General features: G+C 41.7%; 1 long non-coding RNA gene across 1 annotated transcript; it reads right to left on the bottom strand.

Annotated features, from left to right (window-relative positions):
* Window positions 1-217: 217 nt before the first annotated feature.
* On the bottom strand, window positions 218-2,610 carry LOC142070850 (uncharacterized). Its single transcript, XR_012666771.1, has 3 exons — window positions 2,369-2,610; window positions 2,060-2,214; window positions 218-656 (listed from the first exon to the last, which is right to left on the bottom strand). It is a non-coding gene; the product is annotated as an uncharacterized LOC142070850 (long non-coding RNA).
* Between the last annotated feature and the right edge of the window lie 8,460 nt (window positions 2,611-11,070).

The following is an 11,070-nucleotide window of genomic DNA, read 5'->3' as shown; positions in this document are numbered from 1 at the left end:
TTGATTTTTAGATATGGTGCACTAGGTTTTAATATTTGAGACCAGATAATTTGCAGGAAAATCATGTAACTAATCTAGAAATCTTTTTAGTTTTCTCCCACTCTGAGAGAAAATACAAATAATAATCTAATGAGTTTATTCATTAATTATGAACTCATTGAGCATTATCTATGTATAAAATTGTTGAATTGAGAAACAGATCAATACTACAGCTTGTACAAAAAGAAAAACAAACACCAGGATAAGAGAAAATGTAAACCAAAGTGGAGAGAGAAAATAAAAAATATATTAATCGTGTCAGGCCTAATAAGGAGTATTGAATTGTATGTAGGTAAACTGTTACAGTGTACCCGTTTGTCATTCAGTATTAGGATAAAAATGACAAATAAGGCAAAAATACATGATTTATCAAATAACTATACAAATATTTTCCTGGTAATTTGGTTGTTAAGACAATCTTTCAAAGTCTTGTCTGGTCACTAAAACCTGATCCATTGACGTCACTGGCTACTGGATCGAGCCAAAGACTACTGAAACATTATAGGTGGAGTCAATAGTCTAAAGCTGTGGCAATGGGACCTCCAGATCAGCAGGCCGAACCCAGCCCAGGGGAGTAGCAGCTGACAGTTAAGAATGCCCACCAATTGCATGGTGGCCTGTAAAAGATAAAATGGTAGTCTTAGGTCAGTTCCTACCAGACAACTGTTCCTACCACAATTGGTATCATTGTTGGCAACCTCAGTGAGACGGCAGAGGATTGAATGGAGATGGAGACCAAATGGCCCTCTTTTCACTAGCGATATCTGCACCAGATTGGGGGATTATGCGCATTATTATAAATCAGTACAGCTCCATTGACTTCAATGAACGGGACCTGTACGATGTACATGAGCCAAGGCTCTGGGTCATACATTTGCATTGACAGAGCAACAAAAACAAGCCCCAAAATACCTATTGATATCAGATGTTAAACAAATCTTTTTTCTAAACATAGATGTGCCATTTTCATTAAATATACAGAAACTATACACTCACTATACCAAGGATTCCTCATTCCTGCCAAACATTCAGTTTTTGATCAGAGATTCTGATTACATCATTTTGTACATCCACCTATCTCCTATACAGTCTTTACACTGGGCAGGGTGGGCTAGATGACTCATCTGATCAGACAATTCTTAAAGCCTTCTTTCCTCTATCCCAACTCCATTCCCTAAATGGTATTTCTAATGGGTTAGCAACGTAGAAGGACCAGATCTCTGAGATTTGTTTTCTAGAGTCTACCATTACTGGTTTTTGTTTATTTCTATTACCATAGCCCAGGACCCCATTGTGCTAGGTGATGTACAAATGCAGAACAAACTACAAGCAGATTGTTTATTCCCATATGCCATCTAGGCAATTTAGCCATATCAATGCTAAATTATTTGAAAAGAGGTTGGCTCTTCAAAAGAATGAAAAACATTTGTTTCACTTTATAGAGTACCTGATTTTCATTTCTACCCTATAGGTATGACATACAGTACAAGCTAAAGATAAATCTCATTTTGCAAACTTTTTCAGGGGGTGGGTGGACTTTGATATTCTTCAAAGTTACTGTAAAAATGAAAAAAAAGGACGAGATAAAATCCCACAAAAGGCTTAGGAATTAAAAAGGACACTTGCAAATGAATCACACTTTCTCACTTATCTAATTTTCAATTTGGGAGACTTGATGTTGAACAGGGTTTGCTACAGTGCTGCTACATAAAATATTTGGACTGACTGATCAGATAACTACATCAGCAGATTATTAACCATGATGAATGAATTTTGGTTTTTGCCTTGATTTGGCATAATGTAAATGTGTTTTGAAATTATAGGGAAAGACTTCCAAGAAGTCTAGCGATAGTTTGGAATTTCTCTGATGCAGAATATAGATCATTATACTTTATTATCTTGTCTTCAGAATCAAAGGTACTCTCCACACTGCGTTTTTGATAGCTTTGAGAACCATGATTATTATGTGTGTGTAATACACACACAAACACACACACACAGAGTGAAGGGGTGGACTCACACTTGGCACCTGCTTGTGGCCAGGTATGGGGTAGCTCTTTCCCCACTGTGTGTCTGTTGCTGACAGCTACTTCTCCTCTGTGATGACCTGCCTCTTCCTGTGACTTGGCCCTTCAGCCAGGTCACTTAAAAATCTCTCCCTTTCTGGGGTAGTCCCTGAACAAAAAACAAGAGGAATTAGTGCAAATAAACTGTGTTCATAGGCAACAGAGGGGAATGGCCCTGCCCCCCACCCAGGATGTGTCAGAATCTGGCCCTCCCTTCCCTCAGGGAGGGGCCTTTAGGCAGTGGTCATTGGGGAAACTATTACCTTTTCCGTCACGTCGCATCGGGTCGGGTCAGGTCAGGTCAGGTCAAGTCGGGACGGGACGGGTCGGGTCTCTTCTCTTCTCTGGGCTGCCAGCAAGTGAGCTGTTCTGCTTCCCTTTTAAACTCCTCCTCCAACCTGTGCATGTCTTGCAGGTGTGGTGAGGTGGAGCTGCCTGAGCCCAGAGTAGCTCCTTAACCCCTTGTTGTCCAGTATGGGGTTTATATGCCCATCATAACTCTCTCTCTCTCTCTCTGTGTCAAGTACAGAAACATCCCTGCTTAGGTGGCAGATATCAAGGCAATGAATTCAATTAAACACAGAGTAGCACTAGCTTCTGCAATCTGGAACAATTTATATCATGCCCTGCTGTATGCAATTGAGACTGCAGAGGGAATTTAGATGGGCAGAATATTATTATGCAAAGTTGAATTTGAGCAGAACACCTGCCTTACACGCCATTAGTCTTTAAAAAAGAAATTTTAATAAGGGGTCAGGACCTTGGTTTTACACTACACTCTTCATATCATATAATTTTTCATAGTTTCAGCAAGCCATCATTGGCTTTAAAAATTTGTATTCAGTAACATTTTGTAGTAAAATATTCATCTTCAAAAAGCCACTATTTCAGAAGACAGAGAAAATCACCAGACAATCACCCCTTTCACTTAACTTACAGAAACATGAGAAGAATATAGTAAAAATATGTCATAATGAGTACAGATATAGTCGAGTGAATCATATCATAGCTTTGTTCTACTAGAAAAACAACACAAAAGATAAATGTTCTCTTCTCAGCTGGATGGGACATTTCTCGGTAACAATATTATGGAGTTCTTTAATTTAAAAATTAAATTTTGGGTGACTAATATTGTCAAAAAGATAAATAATCTGGCTCAATAAAAATATAGATTAGAAAATTATACGTAAGGGTTTCACCCAGTAGTTGTACATCATTGTCAAATATGGAAGGAGTACAGCAATTAAAGGTACACAATTCTGCTCCAGAGCAATGCAGTAGTGATTAAAGTATAAACAGTTTCTTTTTCTTTACTAGTGCCGAGTTCCAGGTATGAGAGTAAGGCCTTCTCTCTCCTGCTCCACCTGACCCCAAGAATATATGGTAAATGGGCTATAATCTACCCTGTTGGAGTAATTGAGACACTGATACGATGGATGTTGATCTGAGTGTGGATTCCTATCCTCTATATTCTGGGTCATTTCCTTTCCCCTCCATATACCCTCCTTTTTCTTCTCACAGGGCAGAAGAATATACTTCACATCCTCCACCCTGTGACCAGCACTATATACCTGCAAAGCACCTGAACACATGCTTAAGTGTTTTACTGAATAGGGATGGATTAAGCAGACAGGTGACTAACACCACCTCCACCGCTTCTATCTAACGGTAGAGCTACACTTATGGCAGCATGTAGAGTACAGACACTGCTTGCCCAGGTATCAAGGGTATAAATAGCAGTGTTGATGGTGAGGCACAGCATAGGTGAGGAGAGTGCCATACATGCCTGACCCCTAAGATATATACCAGTGGTGGGCAACCTGCGGCCCGTCAGGGTAATCTGCTGGCGGACCACGAGACAGTTTGTTTACATTTACCACCTGCAGGCACGGCTACCCACAGCTCCCAGTGGCTGTGGTTCACTGTTCCTGGCCAATGGGATCTGTGGGAAGCAGTGCAGGCCACAGGGGCGTGCCTCCCACATCTACATGGCTATATCTACACACTGCTGTAAGTATAGGGGTAGACTTAGGTACCCTTACCACGATATATGAACACCTCCCAATATTTAATGTATTTATGACACCACTGCGAGATGGGGAAGTGAAACTGTCTCCCACTGAAATCACTTAAATACCATTGAGGATCTATAACTATGTAGGGTCACACAGGAAGCCCATGGCAGAGCAGGGCCTTGAACCGTCATCCCTCTAGGCCTAAGCCAGGGATCTAACTATAGACCATCCTTCCTTTCAAGTCAGTTTTGCTCTTTTAGGCCCTTCCTCTTGTTGTGTTTGCTCACTGTGGCCTGAAGGTAACAACTCACTGCCCATGCCCCTTGACCAAGACTAGGAAGTTGCTGTAGGAGCCAGAAACTCCTCCTTAGAGGTTCTATATTCTCTTTTCTTTGGCGACATCAGTGTGCAATTACTCACACAACAGTAATCTTAACAGGAACAAGTTTAATACAAGCAGAGAGAAATTGGAATTAAAATGAAATAAATGATTGGCTTAAGATCCCAGATTAACACTTTTCCTAAGCTAACCTACACAAGGCATTCTCAGTTTATTTACAGAGAAAAAATAGGAAGAGAGAATAGCTTAAATCTCATGAAAGCCATCTGCTTTCTGACCCCCTTCTGGCCAGAATGTCAGTAAGACTGGTGTTCCCATAAGCAAGTTTTCTCTTTTATCACAGACCATGAATTATGGACAGAAGCTCAAACCCTCTGACACAACATTCTTAAGTACACTGCTGACTTGGGGTTTGTAACACTATTCAAAAAGTGAGTCTGTAGGGGCCACTGGGTACACAGGAGGCTGCACCATCCCCTGAGACAAAAGAGAGCCAAATTCTGTGCTGATCTTCCCCCTGTACAACATCATTAACCTTGGTATGACTAGACCGAGTGAGAGTTAGTAGAAGCTGGCTCCAAAAGTGTTGCCCTCACAAACATCTTGAGTATAAAGCCATTTTTGAACCTGTGTCTCTGACACAGAGTATCTGAGTCACAATCCGCTTCCCTGTTCTGTTCTTCCTTATATTGGAAGGACAGAACAGGTTGTGCTGGTGGGGAAGTGGCACTATATGTGAAAGAAAGCGTAGAATCAAATGAAGTAAAAATCTTAAATGAACTAAATTGTACTATAGAATCTCTTTGTATAGTGATTCCATGCTTCAAAAATAAGAATATAGCAGTAGGGCTACATTACAGACCACCTGACCAGGATGGTGTTTGTGACTCTGAAATGCTCAAGGAGATTAGAGAGGCTATTAAAATAAAATAAAAAAACCTTAATAATAATAATGGGGGATTTCAACTATCCCCATACTGACTGGGTACATATCACCTTAGGAAGGGATGCTGAGATAAAGTTTCTTGACACCTTAAATGACTGCTTCTTGGAGGAGCTGGTCCTGGAACCCACAAGAGGAGAGGCAATTCTTGATTTAGTCCTAAGTGGAGCACAGGATCAAGTCCAAGAGGTGAATATAGCTGGACCGCTTCGTAATAGTGACCATAATATAATTAAATTTAACATCCCTGTGGCAGAGAAAACTCCACAGTGGCCTAACACTGTAGCATTTAGTTTCAGAAAGGGGAACTACACAAAAACGAGGAGGTTAGTGAAACAGAAATTAAAAGGTACAGTACCAAAAATAAAGTCCCTGCAAGCTGTGTGGAAACTTTTTAAAGACACAATAATAGAGGCTCAACTTAAATGTATACCCCAATTTTAAAAACATAATAAGAGAACCAAAAACAGCCACTGTGGTTAAACAACAAAGTAAAAGAAGCCGTCAAAGGCAAAAAGGCATCCTTTAAAAAGTGGAAGATAAATCCCAGTGAGGAAAATAGAAAAGAGCATAAACTCTGGCAAATGAAGTGTAAAAAATATAATTAGAAAGACCAAAAAAGAATTTGAAGAACAGCTAGCCAAAGACTCCAAAAGTAATAGCAAATTTTTTTTAAATACATCAGAAGCAGAAAGCCTGCTAAATAACCATCGGGGCCACTGGACGATCAAGATGCTAAAGGAGCACTCAAATATGATAAGGCCGTTGCAGAGAAACTAAATGAATTTTTTGCATCAGTCTTCACTGTTGAGAATGTGAGGGTGATTCCCAAACCTGAGCCATTCTTTTTGGGTGACAGATCTGAGGAACTGTCCCAAACTGAGGTGTCATTAGAGGAGGTTTTGGAACAAATTGATAAACTAAACAGTAATAAGTCTCCAGGACCTGATGGTATTCACCCAAAAATTCTGAAGGAACTCAAATGTGAAATTGCAGGACTACAAACTGTCATCTGTACCCTATCATTTAAATCAGCTTCTGTACCAAATGACTGGAGGATAGCTAATGTGACACCAATTTTTAAAAAGGGCTCCAGAGGTGACCCTGGCAACTACAGGCCAGTGAGCCTCACTTCAGTACAGGGCAAATTGGTTGAAACCATCATAAAGAAAAAAATTGTCAGACACACAGATGAACATAATTTGTTGGGAAATATTCAACATGTTTTTGTAAAGGGAAATCATGCGTCACCAATCTACTAGAATTCTTTGAGGGGGTCAACAAGTATGCGGACAAAGGAGATCCAGTGGATATAGTGCATTTAGATTTTCAGAAAGCCTTTGACAAGGTCCCTCACTAAAGGCTCTTAAGCAAAATAAGCAGTCATGGGATAAGAGGAAAGGTTCTGTCATGGATTGGTAACTGGTTAAAAGCTAAGAAACAAAGGGTAGGAATAAATGGTCAGTTTTCAGAATGGAGAGAGGTAAATAGTGGTGTCCCCCAAGGATCTGTACTGGGCCCAGTCCTATTTAACATATTCATAAACGATCTGGAAAAAGGGGTAAATAGTGGAAAATTTGCGGATGATACAAAACTACTCAAGATAGTTAAGTCCCAGGCAGACTGCAAAGAGCTACAAAAGGATCTCACAAAACTGGGTGACTGGGCAACAAAATGGCAGATGAAATTTAATGTTGATAAATGCAAAGTAATGCACATTGGAAAACATAATCCTAACTATACACATACAATGATGGGGTCTAAATTAGCTGTTACCACTCAAGAAAGAGATCTTGGAGTCATTGTGGATAGTTCTCTGAAATCATCCACTCAATGTCCAGCAACAGTCAAAAAAGTGAACAGAATTTTGGGAATTATCAAGAAAGGGATAGATAATAAGACAGAAAATATCATATTGCCTCTATATAAATCCATGGTACTCCCACACCTTGAATACTGCGTGCAGATGTGGTCACCCATCTCAAAAAAGATATATTGGAAGGTTCAGAAAAGGGCAACAAAAATCATTGAGGTATAGAACGGCTTCCGTATGAGGAGAGATTAATACTCTGAAACCAACCATTAATAAGACTGGGACTTTTCAGTTTGTAAAAGAGGCGACTAAGGGGGGATATGAGAGAGGTCTATATAATCATGAGTGGTATAGAGAAAGTAAATAAGGAAGTGTTATTTAGTCCTTCTCATAATACAAGAACAAGGGGCCACCACATGAAATTAATAGGTAGCAGGTTTAAAACAAACACAAGAAAGCATTGTTTCACACAATGCACTGTCAGCCTCTGGAACTCCTTGCCAGAGGGTGTTGTGAAGGCCAATACTATAACAGCATTCAAAAGGGAGCTAGATAGATTCATGGGAGATAGGTCCATCAATGGCTATTAGCCAGGATGGGCAGGAATGGTGTCCCTGGCCTCTGTTTGCCAGAAGCTAGAGTTGGGTGACAGGGCATGGATCACTTGATGATAACCTGTCTGTTCACTCCCTTTGGGGGACCTGCCATTGGCCACTGTCAGAGGACAGGATACTGGGCTTGATGGACCTTTGGTCTGACCCAGTATTGCTGTTCTTATGTTCTTATGTCTGCTCCTGTGACAGAGCAACAAAGAGAAAAGGCTTATCGCAAGGTAGGGCAATAGTGCCTGTAGTTGGTTGCATTTCAGAAAGATATCCAACTTTTTCCTTATTGGAGCCACATTTTAAATTTTTCATAATATGAATCCAAGCAGAAACTAATGGCATTTTGAATTTATTTTAAAGTTGAACTTCAAGTGACCTGGCTGCTAGTGAGTTAGCAGCAGAGGGAGGTCTGAAAAAAAAAGCTGTTTCTGTGAATACAATTCTAGATATCAGATTATGTGTGAATTTCTAATGAGAGAGTGACACGGTGTGGACTTCTTTTGGCATCTGCTGCTGCAGATTTCCACGACAAATGGCATTCTAGCATCTGTGGGTTCTGAAGAGACTGGCTGTCTGGCTGTTGATTCGAACAGTGAGATCTCCATTCCTGCAGTTTGTCTCTGGTTTGTACCTTTTGAAACACCCAGCTTCACCCTCCCACTTATATGTGAACACAATTAGTACAATATGACCACTGATGCTGTAGGCATTAGAGCACTTCCATGCTTGTGAAGCCTGGGGTGTGCAGTAATTGTATTCTGGTAGAAAGAAATTAATTTTAAACAGATAAAGCAAATAGCAGCGAAGGTTCATTAAGATTGTATCTCTACTCTAAATTTTTAACATAGTGCCTTAGAACATGCTTCATAATGGTAGGATATTAATACAGATTAAAAATTTTACATTTTCCTACAGAAAATCAGATTATTTACCAGTCAGGTTTTCAGTCTGCTTATTTAGTTAGTTTCTATTGGCAAACTCCTTTTCCTATCCTCATTTTAACAGAGAATAAACCAATACAGTTTTGTTGTTTTCCTCCTTGTCATGACCAGGAATTCAGTGATGTCACCTATCAAGCTACTGTTCTACAGATAGGTGGGCACATGTTCCCCTCCAGTGACTAACTAGCAGGAGGGTAAAATATGCTCCGCAAAACTCAGCCAGTTTGAACTCCCAGAGGATAAATTATACTTGCTTCTCAAAGGGGAGGAGCCATGGTACACATGGTGACAGGCATGTGATCTGTGAAGGGGAGAACACACAGGCTGTGAATATTTGGCCATCCGTAAAGATCAGCTTCCCCTGTCTGGTTTTCCTCCCCTCACAAATAGGGCAGAAGACACAGGAGGAAAATGGGATGTGTAGATAGTCCTGATTCCCCATCAGCAGCATGGTAACTTTTGGACATACATCCAATTGGAAATCCACCTGGTATGGGGGATAGGGGAGGAAGCATATTACCCAGGGATGTCTGCTTACTGGTTCTGCCTCATGCCACTCTCACATGTAGCCCAAAGCCATGCAGCCCTGACAGTATAGCTGTCACGTGAAATGTCTCCTGTTGCTCCTGTGACCAGAGAGGTCATGATATGGAGGCCCTGCTCCCCCTTCCCTCATGTTTTTAGGATATATTCCCACAGTTTGCTGTCTACCACACTGCCTGGCATTGAGGCCCCCATGGCCCTGGGTCTGCAATATATGTTTTCCAGGCAGGCTGCCTCTGAATTTACAGCGACTATTAAAACTGGGCAGTCCTGTATTTATAGTGGCAGTGATATTGATGGATTTTCTATCTGGGGGATATTCTCCACCAATTTATCAAACTTTAAGGTGCAGTAGGTGAAGTGTTGAACATATACTTCTTGATATGGTCTATGCAATGAAAAACAAAACACTTTCTATGAGCAATCACCCATTCCAGGGGCCTATTGCCACAGCCACATCAGGTCAGCCAGACCTAGTAGTTAGAGCCAGAGTCTACAGTCATGAGACAGAAGTCAAGAATCAGCTGGTTCAGGATATTAGGAGGTCAGAAGCCAGAGGCAAATTGGATGTCAGGTACCACAAGTCAGATACCAGGAGTCAAGCTGAGTCAGGATGCCAGGAAATCAAGCCATGGGAGCAGGGAGCACACAGTCCAGAGTAAGGTGGAACCCAGATGTTCAGCTTCCTGTTCTGGCTGAAGTAGGGCCCATAGGTCATTCACCTGCTCTGGGGCTCCTCCAATTAGGCATTGGGGTGGAGCGAGGCACTAGGGCTAGGCTTCATGGATTCGAGGTAAGCTATTGTCAGCAGGCTGCTGGATGGAGGGATGGTGTACAACTACCTTCAGGAACATTGTGGGACTGGGTTCGTGACTCATGGGTGATGACACCTATGGTCATAATGAGATAGATACTCTTCTCTATTGCTACTAGCTCCTGGCTCACAGCTTTGTGCCTCACAATTCACCTGAGGTGTTGCATAGTGCACACCCCATCGTGCATTATTCATGCCATATAAAAACTAAGCTCAGGATTTCCATGCAAAAAGGCTTTATGAATAAAAAATGATTTCAGGCTCCATTATAGCTCATGCATTATTAATAATGTTAGAAAATGTTGCTGAGCAAGTCTGAACTGTATTGAGTGCAACAGAAAAAAGCATGGTGTGACAAAGTTCCTGCTCTACCTTGGTGGGACTTGCGCTTATTGGCAGATTTGCTCGCTTTGGAGTTTCACGGCAGCCCTTTGGCCGTTTTTCTGAATTCACAGTCCAGGTCGACTCCTCCTGTGTCTGACCCAGAGTTGGGAGGATTTGGGGGGAACCTGGGTCCACCCTCTACTCCGGATTCCAGCCCAGGGCCCTGTGGAATGCAGCTGTCTAGAGTGCCTTCTGGAACAGCTGTGCGACAGCCACAACTCCCTGGGCTACTTCCCCATGGCCTCCTCCCAACACCTTCTTTATCCTCACCATAGGACCTTCCTCCTGGTGTCTGATAATGTTTGTACTCCTCAGTCCTCCAACAGTCTGTGTTCTCACTCTCAGCTCCTACTGCCTCTTGCTCCCAGCTCCTCACACGACACCACAAACTGAAGTGAGCTCCTTTTTAAACCCCAGGTGCCTTGATTAGCCTGCCTTAATTGATTCTAGCAGCTTCTTGATTGGCTGTAGGTGTTCTAATCAGCCTGTCTTAATTGTCTCCAGAAGGTTCCTGATTGTTCTGGAACCGTCCCTGTTGGGAAACGGAACGTCCTTTGCTTGCTCCTC

Source organism: Caretta caretta, chromosome 2, assembly GCF_965140235.1.
Source record: "Caretta caretta isolate rCarCar2 chromosome 2, rCarCar1.hap1, whole genome shotgun sequence".
In the NCBI taxonomy this organism is placed as follows: domain Eukaryota; kingdom Metazoa; phylum Chordata; order Testudines; family Cheloniidae; genus Caretta; species Caretta caretta.
The sequence above is the reverse complement of the archived record's forward strand: the minus strand, read 5'-3'. Positions and strand labels throughout refer to the sequence as shown.